The following is a 15,789-nucleotide window of genomic DNA, read 5'->3' on the forward strand; positions in this document are numbered from 1 at the left end:
GCCGGTTCGGCGTCACCGAAATCGACTTTTTGGGGCACCGCGTTACCAGGCACGGGGCCATCCCCTTACCAGCCAAGGTGGAGGCAGTCAGGGGTTTTCCGCACCCCCGCACGATCAAGGGGCTCCAGCAGTTCCTGGGCATGGTGAACTTTTATCACCGTTTCCTGCCCCGCATCGCCCAGCTCCTGCGCCCCCTGCATGAGGAAGCCGGGAAAAGGCGACATTGCCTGGACCGAGCCGATGGACGCGGCGTTCGCGGGCGAGAAGCTCGCCCTGGCTTACGCCACCATGCTCGCGCACCCGGCGCCCGATGCACCGATCGCCCTCACCACCGACGCGTCGGACTACGCGGTGGGCGCGGTGCACGAGCAATGGGTGAAGGGAGCTTGGCAGCGGCTGGCGTTTTTTAGCCGGCAGCTCCGCCCGCACGAACGGCGGTACAGTACCTTCGACCGCGAGCTGCTCAGGCTCCACCTGGCGGTCCAGCACTTCCGCCATCTGCTCGAGGGCCGCCCATTCACGGCCTTCGTCGACCACAAGCCCCTGGTCTTCATGATGGCCAAGGTCGCCGAGCCGTGGTCGGCCGGCAGCAGCGTCACCTCTCGGCCGTGTCCGAGTACACGACGGACATCCGGCACGTCGCGGGGAAGGACAACCAAGTGGCGGATTGCCTTTCCCGGTCCGTCGCCCACGCAGTCCACCTCGGGATCGACTATGCCCGGATGGCGGTGGACCAGTCCGCCGACCCCGCCGTCCAGGCTTTTCGGACCGCCGTCACGGGCCTCCGCGTCACCGAGGTACCGTTCGACGGCGCGGGCGCGGCCCTCTTGTGTGACGTCTCCCTCGGCCGGCCTCGCCCCATCGTGCCCGCTGGCTGGCAGCGCCGGGTTTTTGACGCCATCCACGGCCTGTCCCACCCGGGCACGAAGGCCTCCCAGAAGCTGGTCGCCGACAAGTTCGTCTGGCATGGCCTCCGGAAGGCCGTCCGTGATAGGGCCAGGACGTGCCTCGCGTGCTAGCGCGCGAAGGTTCACCGCCACACCCAGGCCCCGCTGGCCCCGTTTACGGTGCCCGAACGTCAGTTCGACCACGTTCACGTGGACTTGGTGGGACCTCTGCCCCCCTCGCGGGGTTTCACCCATGTCCTCACCATGGTGGACCGCACCACCCAGTGGCCAGAGGCTGTGCCTTTGGCAGCAACGACGGCGGCGGACGTCGCGCAGGCGTTCATCGCCACTTGGGTTTCCCGGTTCGGCGCCCCCTCGGACATCTCATCCGACCGCGGCCCCCAGTTCACCTCGGAGCTCTGGGGGGCGGTAGCGCGGGGGCTCGGCGTCCAGCTGCACCGCACCATGGCCTACCACCCCCAGGCCAACGGGCTGTGTGAGCACTTCCATCGCGCCATGAAGGCCGCGCTCCGGGCCAGCCTCCGCGACGGCGGCTGGGTCGGCAGGCTCCCCTGGGTCCTGCTGGGCCTCAGGACGGCGCCCAAGGACGACCTGCGCGCATCCGTGGCGGAGTTGGTCTTCGGACAACCGCTGCGGGTGCCGGGCGAGTTCCTCCCCGACTTCACGGCACCATGGTCCGCGGCGCAGCAGCGCTCCGCCCTGCAGGAGACCGCCCGGATGTTCGCCCCAGTGCCGACGGCGCATCACGGTTGCCCGCCAACGCACGTCGCCCCTGAGCTTCGCACGGCGGAGTACGTGTTCATCCGCCACGACGCCCACCGGACACTGCTGCAGCCCCCGTACGACGGGCCCTTCCACGTGCTGGAGACCGGGGCGAAGCATTTCACCCTGGACATCGGCGGTATTCCTGACCGCATCTCCGTGGACCGCCTCAAGCCGGCCCACCTCGACTTGGACCACCCCCCGCCAGCGGCTCTGCCCCCGCGTCGGGGCCGCCCCCCGGCGGGCGGACCCCCGGCACCGCCCAACCCCGCCGTCACGCCACCCCCCTGCCCTGCATCCATCCCAGATGCCGCCAGAGGCATCCCAGATGGCATCCCGGCATCCCAGACGCCGCCAGCCGCCAGAGGGCGCTTCGGCCGGGTCATCCGGTTGCCCCGCAAAACTAACCCTTCAGGTGCGCGGGAATTCTGGGGGGGGGGGGGGGGGGGGCGCGTGTGGCGGACACGATGGCTCACTGGCGCAGTGACATAATTCCGAGCACCAGTGGGTGTCGGCCACGCCCTAGGTGAGGCGTGGCCTCCAGATATACACGCGGGCTCGCAGCCCCGAGCACGGCAGTGCTCATGAGTGAGCAACGAAGAAAGAGCTCGACTTAAACCAAAGCGTTGTGGCCTGCCTTTGTTTAACGTGTGTGCCCAGCACCACAATAGCAGCGAAATGAGAGGGCGCGCACCCCACGCTTGTGAAACTGCTTTACCCAGAGATGGAGAGTTTGGCTGGGAAATGTAATTATTGAAGGGGAGCTATTCTTATTTGATTCGGTGCAAAGGAGTGTCAACTAATGGAAGACACAGCCTTTAACTAACATAGAATAAGGGAATAACTATTTAGAGGTTCTAAAATTTGCTAGGTGTATGCGGCGAATTAACTAAGGGGACGACCATTGATCTTGGTTCTTAAAGGAGGTATTTACAACAATCATGACACTTACACAGGGTGATATTTTACAACAATTCTCAAATCCACAACAATATATATATATATATATATATATATATATATATATATATATATATATATATATATATATTGTTGCGGATCTCAGACGACGGCTCTCCCCTTATCAAGGGGAGGGGGGGCGGGTTAATCCCCTTGTCCTTTTATCTGGCCGACGCGATCCTGGAAGTTATAACGTCCTTCCCGGCAAGGCGTTAGGTAAGGTTTGGTAGGCCTAGGGATTCGCTACTACCTAAGTACTAACGCCGGCCGGAAACGAGGGAATAACTCCCGCCCGAATCACAGATATCAGGTGGAAACGCCGAGCAGATAGCGATCCGCGATCCGAGCTGTTAACAAGTGACTAGACCCGATTGTAGCTGTTTCGATCGTGCCACGTTTACCCAATGGAGAAAAGACTAGGACGATCGGATTAAGGAGAAACCAGAAAGAACAGGGCAATTTATTAACAAATGTACAAAGAAGAAGAGGAAATGAAAGAATGTACAAGAAAGAAAGAGGAAGGAAAAGTACACAGGGCAGCCTTAGACAGTCTCACTCTATTCCCTGGACACGGGCCCGATCGCTCTCAGATTCGGTCTCAGACTCCAGACTCACACGGGGATGCAGATGGTAGGGTGGAAGGCCCGGCGATGGTGTCCAGGCTCCAGTCCGGCTCCGGTCCAGCAGACGAAACCCGGCAGGCAGCTCTTCACGTAGTGTAACGCGAGCGGACAATTATAACGATGGGGGAAGGCTGGTATACTGGCGTACGTTATATGCGCACTACTCGCTCCAACGCCCCTTCCCCACTGTCCTGTACACTGCAGTTCGTGGCAATGCGTGCCGCGCGCTCGCCATTCATACAGCGGGTTGCCACAGTGCGCCTCTTTGAAATACCAATGCTTGGCTTCAGTTCTCGCATAAAGCGCAGGTCCCAGGTCAAACGCCTCTCTCCCTCCGATGTCCTTTCGCAATGAGCGCGAGCGAGTCCTTCCAAGTCCTTTCAATACCAATACTTCTCATAAGTCCTTTCAATACCAATGCTTCTCATAAGTCCTCATGAGGGCTTTGCGTTCGCGCTTTTATAAGCCAAGCCAGCGAACGCTCTCGAAGCTTCAAAGCACGCCTGTCAGGCAACCTCCCCTCAGCCCTGGTTGGCTGGTGTTGGCTTACCGGCTGCGCCCTGATGGCTGGGTGACGTGGCCACACCTCCATCCTGGCGCTCCGCCCCCTTTTTCCAAGCTTCACCTCGTGGCTTATGGCGGGGTTGAGCGAGCCCAAAGGCAGCAAAAGGCTGCTGGCCAAGGAGCGTACCAAATGGGGCACAGACGGTAGAGCGCTTAATGGCGTCGCTTGGAAAGGAGGCTGCCAAAATGAACGGAATGAACGCAAGGGCCTATTCTTATTTGTTTGACACAACGCAGATTCAACTATTGGGAATGGCCTTATCTAAACACATACTAATGAAATAACTGACGTCCTAAGGTGACCTACGTGTTGCTTGTGGCCTATCTATGGGGTGCTACCTTTTAACCTTTAATGAAGTCATATTTATTTACAAGTGTGGGTTCTCAAAACCGCAACAATATATATATATATATATATATATATATATATATATATATATATATATATATATATATATATATATACATATATATGTATATATATATATATATATATATATATATATATATATATATATATATATATATATATATATATTTACAAAACCAGAGAGGAAACGAAAGGAATATACAAGGAAGAAGAAGAAGAAGCAGGACACAGGGCAGGCTTACCTATACAGTCTTAACTTACAACCCCGGACAAACATACACACTCACATGGGATGGTAGCTGGTAGGGGGGAAGGTCCAGGTAGATGTGCAGGCTCCTCGTCCGGTCCCGACTTGTGCCGTGGTGGTGATGGACAAAGGCAGCAGGCCGGCAGCGCGCCGCATGTCATTGACCACGAGCAGACGTTACATATATCGGGGGGACTGCGATGCGGCGTACGTAATAAACGTATTTCGTGCCAAACGCTCTCTCTCTCTCCCGATCAATGTTCGTATCAAAAAGGGCAGTTCGTATCAAAAAGGGCAGTTCATATCAAAAGGCAATCAGCGCTGCTCAATAACTCCTCGCGCAGTCCATGCAAAAAGGAGTCCCCCAGCGCAGTCCGTGCAAAAGGAGCCTGCCGAATGAAGCCCGTAATCACGGCGGTCCCCTGCGCAGTCCTGTAATCACGATGGTCCCCTGCGCAGTCCTGTAATCACGATGGTCCCCTGCGCAGTCCTGTAATCATGATGGTCCCCTGCACAGTCCGTAAAAGGGCTTGGCACTAGCGCTTATATGACGCGCTCAAAGGTCAATCCGCGCGCTTGGAAACCACGCCCGCCAGCAAGCTCACCTCAGCCCTGGTTGGCTGGTAAGGGCTTACCGGCTCCGCCTTTGATGGCGAGTTGACAGGGCCACACCTTGTCCTTGGCGCTCCGCCCCCTTCTTCCTCGAGCTTGACCGCATGGTTAATGGCGGCGCTTGGGCCTAAGCTCAGCGAGGCAGCAAACGCTGCTAACACAAGGCGCGTAATAGAATTGGGAGAGAGAGACTGCAAAATGGACAAAAGGGCCTACTCCTTATTTGATTGATGCAACGCAGATTCAACTATTGGAAACACAGCCTGAAATAACACATAATAAGGAAATAACTGAAGTTCCTATGGTGGCCTACGTGTTGCATATGGACTAACTAAGGGTGCAACCTTCAACTTTATTAAATGATGGGATATTTACAAGTTATTTATTTACAAAAAGTGTGGGTTCTAAAACCGCAACACTGCACCCTCCTTTCCTCCAAGCCAGGCCCGGGCCGAAACAACTTTAACTTCGTGTGACACTTAGGTGTGGTGACCCTCTACTTTTAACCTCACCCTGAGTGCGACAGTTTTAACACTAGATATGTCCCGCCTGCTGCGTTGCATCCTATCTAACTGACTCATGCCCCCAGAATAACCGAATTGCGGAATTATTTTGAAACTACACATTTAAGCCAGTGGGGAGCATTATTTACAAAAAAACACTCCTAATTTGATTATTTACAACTACAACCCAGGACCTGTCTTTTTGTGGGAAAAGCAGAACTTTTGAAAAGAGGAAAATCACTACACTGCACTGCACCGATACACCACACCCACATGCACCAATAAACAAAAGGCATGAAAAGCACCATCCAAGCACCAAAATACAAAAAATGCAGGAAAAGCACCATGCATGAAAATGCACCAAAAACATTTTAAAATAATAATAAATGGTGTCTTCTTCTTTTCTGCTGGGCTGGCTGCTGGGCCAATGTTTCTGGCTGTCTTCTTGCTTGCTGTCTATTTAATAAAAAGGATTGCACCAACCGTGTCCGTCTTTTATTTATGGCCAGCAGGGCCAACTCCGGTGGTCCACCTGCATGGCATAGGTGCCAATTAAAACCGTGGTCCGCAAACAAGATGCTGCTGGCAGCAATGGTCCGCTCCAGCCAAACGCCAGGCCACAGAACGTGTGGTCCATAAGTGTTGTACCAGTGCAGGCAGGCAGGCAGCAAGGGTGCGGGCGCACAACTGCGGCACCTGCACACTTTCCCTCGGACACAAAAGATGGTCCATGAGTGGGGAAGGAAGACAAAGCAGAGTTAGCGGGGGCAAGGGCGCAAGGGTACACCTCAAAACAAAGCAATGCAGACATGAAGGGCGCGGGAGGGCGAGCTAAGAAAGCTCGTCCCTAGCGTTCGTCACCCCCCATGTCACCTACCCTACCCTTGCCCCTTCCCCGTATTTACACCATTTACAAATCCATCTCTACGTCTTGTCTTTCCCGTCCCCTCGAAACTAAATCCGTCATCAATCCCTCCTAAGGAGGAAAAGATGGAATACAACAATGTCCCACCCACGTCATGATGCGTCTTACCATCCAAACATCTGCCAAAACATGGTGTGGAGTCTTATCACCTAGGTGAGTGGATGCGGATGGTGCGAAGAGACTTTTCATCCTAGCTAGACTTCTAAATGACATTAACACTTTTTACTCTACCCGGGGTCTTGCCCTGCCAATCCATTGGCCATCATTACACTATGTGGTTGTAAAAACCAATTCCCATTGAACATACTGTGGCGCTCTCCAATTTGGGGTCTCACTCACCCGATTTTTCTCCCGGTGCCCTCGCACAATTTCAGGGCTGGGTCATGTGGCTCACCAGCAGGTCCGCTCACCTGCACACCTCCGCCACTGAACGTCACCACCCGAGCTTACCTGCTCCTCACCCTAACCTGGGGAAGGCCCTCTGGCTCTCTCACACCGCTACCGCCCTCTCTGGCGTCGGGCTACCCGTGTCCTTCTCTGGATCCTCGGGCCCCATTGAACTCTAACTGGCTCCCAGAGCCTACCTGCGGCCTCACCTGGCCAACAGACTACCAGTGGCGGGGTGCCCATTTAACCATTCTCACTAACAGGCCACACGCCCAGCCATTCCACATACTCCTGCACCCATCAAAACACTTCTTTTCCACAACCAGCACCACAGATGTCAATATCCAACCACAATTTACCTATTCCCTCTCCCTAACTTTAATCTACCCTGCCCAGGTATTCGTGAGGGGGTCCATCCTTCCCCCATCCACTCCTTCGCACCATACACTCCACTTCACGTATTCCACAATACTCACTCCACACCATTCATTCCATACACCTGTACTGCACTTGCACACCATGCAAGCCAATGCACTCAATACACAATTACACTCATCCACAATACTCCGTTCATACACTTTCACACACACACACACACACACACACACACACACACACACACACACACACACACACACACACACACACACACACACACACACACACACATCCTTCTCGAGCATTGCCTCTCAATTCCTCATTTCATCCTAAACTTAAAGCTGATACACACAGCATCATTTACTAACTATTGCCCTTCTCAGACTCGTGCTTCCCAGTCATCCCATTAAACTATGCATATCCCACTACCTGTACAATGTCACTACTTAATTCTCATGTCACCTAAAGTCATTTCTAAATTCCCTAACATTATCCTAACCCTCCCGGGCTAGTTTGTACTGCCACCCCATAAACTACAGCTCATGTGCCCAACGATACGATGTGAGGGATGGTAGATCCACCATCCCTCTACACCGTATACCATTCGCCATCACTATCACTATGCCATTCCTCTATCCTTGAGCCTCTCAGTGCGAATACATTTTCATCACAGCTTGGCTTTGAAAAGCCGAGCAATGCATACTGGTGGTCTGTCTCCTGCAGGTTGGGTCCGTCCGGCATTCGGATTCAGGGGAGGAGGTTTTGTCGGGCCAAGGCTCCAAGCACCATCCCTACGCAGGGCCTTGCGCTCCCAAGCGCGCTTGCCCAGCCTTGCACGGCCGGAGCGCCGCCACCACAAGGGGGAGCCGCTCCGAACCCTCCTACCTCCTCTCGAACCGGGCCGATCGCTTTGCCTAACAAAACGCGGCACCGACCGTGCAGGGCGGGGCCCGGCCCGAATCGTGCACGGCACTCCTTGCAGGAGCGACGCGGCCACGATCCCGGCCGGCCCCTGCAGCACACAAAGCGCACCACGCCCAGAGAGCTCATGTCGGCTATAAGTCGGCCTGTACGCTGTCCCGGTTAACGTCGATGCTCCCCTCGCATGCTCACACCATGCGTTCCTTTCTTTACTCATACATCTCATACACTCCATGCATTCCATGCATTCCTCTCGCGCACATTCTTGGCAATCGATTCTCCTCGCAAACTCCGTTATCACCCACTCCTCTGTTCCACACCTTTTTCGCACACACCTTGGCGCACTCTCCCCCGTTACGTACTCCATAACACTCGTGGGTGTGCACTCTTGCACACACCCACTCAGCGCACACCTACCCACGAGTGTGCAATCCCTCATCGCACACCCAATAACGCACTCTGGTGTGCTCTCCCGCACACTCGCCACAACCAACTCACACTCCGTATCACACTCACCCTCACACATACACTCCGTCGTGCATTCGCTTTCACTCTCTGTAACACACTCGCGCTTCGGCGCCATTCGCACACACGCGCCATTCACTTTTACGCAGCGCACAATGGACCTTCCACGAACGCCCGGATTACGCTGTCTGGATCCCAAGCGCGCGAGAAATCCTCTCGCTCCAAACACTTTTCCGCAAAATCTTTTAGCACCATATACAGCCCTTCTCACCTTGGCGCTTCCTCCTCTTCGCTCCACCACCTGCAAACTTTCATTTTGGTTATTAAGCACGGCATCACGATGCGAATCCAGACTTTGTGTGCATTCCATTTTTTCCTCCCGCGAGTGCTTTTCTAAGTACACTGTCTCTTCCGCCCCAATTTCCACTATTTGTTTGATTTGAATTAATTATTTGTCTTTATTAAGCTCGATGACCACGGGTGCTAATAAAATCAAATTCTCTACATCGGCGGTCGCCGGCTTCCCCATACCCCGGGTCGCGATCTCTACCCCGGTCCACATGACTTTGCCTTGCTCAACTTTGCTCAACCCGCGCTCTTCTAGCCGCGTTACCTCGTCGCGTACAAATGCCACGTCCTCACTCGCCCCGCGGTCAATTTCCCTCTCAACTTCCCTTGTCTCATACCTGGCTTTGTCCCTCGCTAACCCCTCATTTACTTCTCTGGCTTAGCCACCCACGTCCTTCAACTGGCCTCCCAATTTATCTTCTAATCCTCCCAATTTATTTTCGAATCCCCCAAATTTATTGTCTAATCCCCCAATTTGATCTCCCAATTCATTCCTCAATCCGCCAATTTGGCTTCCCAGGCCTTTCATCTCGTCCTTTTGGGTGTCAAATTTACCGTTTATTTTATTCATCTCATTCATGAGCTGCGCCATGAAGGCTTGCATGTCGCCCACCCCCATTTTCGCAGCGGGCGCGGCCCTCGTCGCCATGTGCGAGGCGTCGCCATTTTGTGCGCCTGCAACCCCTTCTACCGCATCCTCATTGCTTTCCTCCTCCATCTCTCCCACTTCTTCCCTGGGGTCCTGGGTTAATTCTACTTCTTCTTCTATTTCCCCCACCGGCATCCGATCGCCTTGATTTATCCATGGCACGATTATAATTTGGATGTTAACAATTTCGGCCGCTCGAAATTTTTGACCAAGTTTTTTTTTTTTGCCCAAAAAAATATAAAAAATTTGGTTCGGGTCCAGTCCCACTCCTGACACCAATTGTTGCGGATTCGGGGGTCGGCGCTCCCCTTATCAAGGGGGGGTTAATCCCCTTGTCCTTTAAGCTGGCCGTCCCAAGTCCTGGGGCTATGACGTCACTTCCGGTCAGTGCTGAATAGGGTGGTAGGCCAATTGTTCCTATTACCTAATTACCAGCGCCTTCCGGGAAGCGAGGAAATGAGCCCCGCCTGGGCCGCGGCGTTAGTGGACACGCCGAGCGAAGCGAGCCGCGACTAAAGCCGTTAACAAAGACTAACCCGATCATAACGGTTCCGAAATCGTGCCACAGGTACTCAATTGAGAAAGGACAAACGATCGGATGGAGAGGAAACCAGAGTAAAGGAAGACCAAAGAATGGTTTATTAATTATTTACAAAACCAGAGAGGAAACGAAAGGAATATACAAGGAAGAAGAAGAAGAAGAAGCAGGACACAGGACAGCGACCGTAGGGACACAGGGACACAGACCTATACAGTCTTAACTTACAACCCCGGACAAACATACACACTCACATGGGATGGTAGCTGGTAGGGGGGAAGGTCCAGGTAGATGTGCAGGCTCCTCGTCCGGTCCCGACTTGTGCCGTGGTGGTGATGGACAAAGGCAGCAGGCCGGCAGCGCGCCGCATGTCATTGACCACGAGCAGACGTTACATATATCGGGGGGACTGCGATGCGGCGTACGTAATAAACGTATTTCGTGCCAAACGCTCTCTCTCTCTCCCGATCAATGTTCGTATCAAAAAGGGCAGTTCGTATCAAAAAGGGCAGTTCGTATCAAAAGGCAATCAGCGCTGCTCAATAACTCCTCACGCAGTCCATGCAAAAAGGAGTCCCCCAGCGCAGTCTGTGCAAAAGGAGCCCGCCGAATGAAGTCCGTAATCATGACGGTCCCCTGCGCAGTCCTGTAATCACGATGGTCCCCTGCGCAGTCCTGTAATCACGATGGTCCCCTGCACAGTCCTGTAATCACGATGGTCCCCTGCGCAGTCCGTAAAAGGGCTTGGCGCTCGCGCTTATATAACGCGCTCAAAGATCAATCCGTGTGCTTGGAAACCACGCCCGCCAGCGAGCTCACCTCAGCCCTGGTTGGCTGGTAAGGGCTTACCGGCTCCGCCTTTGATGGCGAGTTGACAGGGCCACACCTTGTCCTTGGCGCTCCGCCCCCTTCTTCCTCGAGCTTGACGGCATGGTTAATGGCGGTGCTTGGGCGGAAGCTCAGCGAGGCAGCGAACGCTGCTAACAAGGCTCGTAATAGAATTGGGAGAGAGAGACTGCAAAATGGACGAAAGGGCCTACTCCTTATTTGATTGATGCAACGCAGATTCAACTATTGGAAACACAGCCTTAACTAACACATAATAAGGAAATAACTAAAGTTCCTATGGTGGCCTACGTGTTGCATATGGACTAACTAAGGGTTCAACCTTTAACTTTATTAAATGATGGGATGTTTACAAGAGTTATTTATTTACAAAAAGTGTGGGTTCTAAAACCGCAACACTATCAACTGTATATATACATACATACATAATATATATATATATATATATATATATATATATATATATATATATATATATATATATATATATATGGAGAATTTCAAAACACACCTGGTCACAAGTGTGCCGCACTGACCGGGTCCTCAGTCGAGGTCCTCAGCATCATCCCATTTCAGCCCTTCAACCTGTAGAGGTTGATGTTGCGGGATTCAAATGATGCAGTGGTAAAGAATTACCTGACCGTAGGGTCAGCTAAGGTGGGCCAGCAGGGGCACATACACATCCACATGCAGCAACTACACCTGGATGCGTACATACCCCCACCCACAGCCAGTGGGAACACAGACTACAACAACAACACCACCCCTACTCCCAGAATCCACAGCCCCTCATCCACTCACACACACACAAAAAAACAACCGACCACCTACCCTTACAACATGCACCACTCAAATAAAAACATTCATGCAAAACCACATCATGTCATGCATCGCTGGTGTTGGGCTAGTGGCTAGGGTGCCGGCTTAGGATCCTAAGATCCTGGGTTCGAATTCTCGGTCGATCGCCGAATTAACGCCAGGGGGGTTGACTCAGCCTGTCATCTTTCTGAGGTCGGCTAATTGAGTACCAGTTCACTGGTAATTCCCTGTTTGTCGTTGAAGGCGGCAAAAAGGGTTGGCGTCAGGAAGGGCATCCGGCCGTAAAACATTGCTTCAAAAAGGGGACCAAAAAACAACAACTACCACGGTCCCCGAAAAGGCCAACCCCTGCTTTGTGGGGAAAAATAGCCTCTAAACGGTGTTTTTTTTTTAATGCAAAACCACACCCACTCCTGCAACACATACACACACACACACACACACACACACACACACACACACACACACACACACACACACACACACACACACACACCTCCATTTCTCTTCCGTGCTCAGTCACTACCCCTTTAGACTGAAATGAACCACCACCCACAACCTCAACCTCCATAAACTTCCTCCATATCCAAAATGAGCCTTTCAAGGCAACCTGGGCCACCTTGTCACACATCCTCCCTCTTTCTGTCCCACACACTCCAAGCTGAGAAAGAAATGCAGAAAAGGAATTGCCAATATACCCTCTGCACCCCACCTCAAATGGCTGACACGAAACTCGCCAACCCTTCTCCCGGCACTCTGCCTCCAGCTCACTGTACTTTCCTCTCTTCCTCTCGTGCACCTCCTCCATGTTCTCTTCACACGGTACAGACAATTCCCGTAAGATGACCTGTCGTGTTGCACCTGACCAAATGCCAATGTCAGGCCGCAACCTTGTCACACAGATCTCCTGTGGGAATACCAATTGTGGCTTTAGGTCTGCCACCACCAGCCAATCACAAGCATCTGACAGCCCTCTTGCTTTCCACATCCTCCTCTTTCCACCTCTTACCACTTGGTCCTCTTTGACAAACCACACCTCTCCCCCTTCAGCCTCCTTCTCCACTCTTCTCTCTCTCTCGACCTCAGCACCTCTTGTTGCACCATCTGCACCACCACCGCCAGCACCTGATCATGTCGCCACCTGTATTGTCCTGCTGCCAATGCTACTGAACATGCACTTTGTGCATGCTGCACCGTTCCCACACCTCCACACAAATAACATCTCTCCTCCTGCAACAACCCCCACAATCTCAAGTTTACTGGTGAAGGAAGCACATCATATGTTGCCCGCAACACGAAATTCAACAATATTGGCTCCATCCTCCAAATCTCTTGCCACTTCAATTTCCTCACCTGCACACCTTCCAACCTAGTCCAAGCACCTTGCTGTGCCTGACCGACTGCTTTCACATATCTCCCCTCCCCTTCCTTTCTTCTCACCTCCCTCTCCACCATCTTCCTCCTCTCTTTCACACATGCCTTTCCCCATCGCTCATGATCCATCCACCCCAAGCCATGCTTCCCGTGCTGTACCATCCCCATGACCTCCTCCTGTTGCAACAGCTCCTCCATCTCGTCCACCTCTGCTCTTGCATTCCACTTCCGACTTCCCTTCTTCTCTGGGATAGCATTCTTTACCACTGCATCACTTGAATCCCGCAACATCATGAACTCCTTGGTTAATGATGTCAAGGTAAACCGGAGTTTATATATAATTATATATATATATATATTATATATGTCAGATGAGTAGCTTCCAACGGTTTGTGGAGTGAAGGTGTCTGTAAAAAAAAAGATCGTTTGTCCGGAGGCCATGTTGCGGACTAATTCCTGGTTTACAATTGACTGAGCTTACTTTTTGACTTTGTGAGTGTGAGGTGAGCTGAGTGTGTGATGTGGTGTTTCAGTCACTGCCTGTGTGTGTGCGCTGTTTTAGTCACTGCCTGTGTGTGTGTGTGTGTGTGTGTGCTGTTGTGTGGTGAAGGGAAACCCCCGTGGGTGTTTTTTTTTTTTTTTTTGTATACAAGATCGAGGCTCGTGAAAGAGCGAACATTAATCACACAGAAAGACAAACCGACACATAAAACATATAACATAGGGAGCGGTAGACAAGATGGGGAGAGAGGGGGAAGGACACAAACACAACATTTGAGAGCAGGGACCGAGAGACATGGAGACATCGAGAGATCTGAGAGAGGGCGAGGGCTTTGGGGGGGGGGGGGGGGGGGGCGTGGGAAGGGGGCGGTGGGAGAGGTATAAAACATATGGACACTGCCAGGACTTCCAGGAAAGAAGTTGGAATTTCAAACAAGGTGGATCTGGGGTGAATTAGCGGGGGTAGAAAAGATCAAGGTTTTGGATGGGGGAAGATAAGAGATGGTGGTGAACAGCTGTTTTAAAGACCTGGAGGGAGGAGTGGGATTGAAGGGAGTGAGGGAGTTTGTTCCAGAGGCGGGAGAAAAGAGGAATGAAAGAGTGAAGGTGAGCAGAGAGCCGAGATTTCGGCAGTTTAACCATCAGAGGGTTGCTGGCAGATCTTGTGCGACCTGTAGGAATATTTGGGGGACAGAGCACAGAGAGAGCTGGGGGTGCAAGGCCGGAGAGGAGTCGGTAGAAGACAGAAAGACCACCTACCTGCCTGCGGTGAGTGAGTGAGTGAAAGGCCCTCAGAGATAGCTTCATCGCGGGAGATTCCAATAATTCTGAAAGCTTTGGTTTCAACAGCGTGAAGCCGAGCTAGGTGTGAGGCAGGAGCACCGGCCCATAGGGGAGAACAGTATTCCATTGAGCTGCGGATGAAAGCCTTGTATGTGGTGAGGAGCTCAGGTGTGCCGAGGAAGGACTTCGCACGACGGAGGATGCCCAGTCGGCGACTGGCTTTGGAGGCCAGCTTGGAAATGTGGTTTTCCCAAGAAAGATCATGGCAGATAGTGAGACCCAAAATCTTGAGCGACAGAACTTCTTGGAGAGGATTGTTGAGAAAGTAGATGGGAGGGTTGTCCAGTCGATCTTTTCGGAGAGACAAAGTGAGAGTGTAAGATTTGTCAGGATTGAAAGACATGTTCCACTTGTTTGACCAGTCTGTGATTTTGTCCAGGTCTTCAGAGAGTGAGGAGGCAGCAGACTGCCGATCTGAGGGAAGAGGAATGGAGCGGCAGAGAGTGGAGTCATCAGCAAAGAGATAGAGAGGATTTTCGAGAGAGTCAGAGAGATCATTGATGAAGACCAGAAAAAGCACGGGGCCCAGAACACTGCCTTGGGGAACTCCAGCCTGAACAGGAAGAGGAGATGAGAGAAACCCATTCAGGGCCACACGTTGACGACGACTAGAGAGGAAGTCCGCCAGCCATGCGTGGAGATTTCCATGGATACCAAAGGAGGAGAGTTTGGTGAGCAGAGCGGGGTGCCAGACCGTATCGAAGGACACGTGTGTCCAATGTGTCCGTGTGTCCAATCCCCAATGTGATCGCCAAGGTATTTCTCCAGGTACAGTGCGGTATGTCCATGTGAACGTGATCCTCCCTGCCAAGGGCGTGGTAAACGTAGCCACGCCCCATAATGATGACGCAATCTGCACATTTTCACTGATTGCGATCAAAATATGAAGCGGTGTAAGACTTGGTTAGTGAGCTGCCACAAATCGATAGTTTTACACTAATAGCGTTTGAACGTGCATATTTGCTTTTATAACAAATTATAATTTTATTATAAATGTGTGTAAATACTTCGACGTGCACCGATCACAAATTATAAATTTTATAGCATGTAACTATAAAAAGAAGCTTTCTGCCGCCATATTAATATTATTTATGCGAACATTTAATAACTAAAACAATCTTCGTTTTTCTATAACTTTACTGTTTTCATCATTACGTTTTATTTTCTGTTTTAATTTATTTTGCTCTGTGTTCATCGCAGAAGCGAATAATAATTTTATTTCTGTGATTGTATATGTAATATTGAC

General features: G+C 52.1%; 1 protein-coding gene across 3 annotated transcripts in view; it reads left to right on the plus strand.

The window, feature by feature from the left end:
• The window catches only part of TAF5 (TATA-box binding protein associated factor 5), a 543,784-nt gene that overhangs the window by 459,877 nt on the left and 68,118 nt on the right, over positions 1-15,789 (plus strand). The window contains exon 1 of one of the 3 annotated variants that reach the window (XM_078786341.1): positions 15,273-15,321. The exons of 1 other annotated variant lie outside the window; for it this stretch is intronic. The gene's annotated coding sequence lies outside the window, so the exon portion shown is untranslated. Of the gene's footprint in view, positions 1-15,272; positions 15,322-15,789 lie in introns of those variants that run through there. One more of the 3 variants, XM_078786339.1, reaches the window with a different exon arrangement.

Source organism: Myxine glutinosa, chromosome 11, assembly GCF_964187855.1.
Source record: "Myxine glutinosa chromosome 11, kmMyxGlut1.1, whole genome shotgun sequence".
NCBI lineage: Eukaryota > Metazoa > Chordata > Myxini > Myxiniformes > Myxinidae > Myxine > Myxine glutinosa.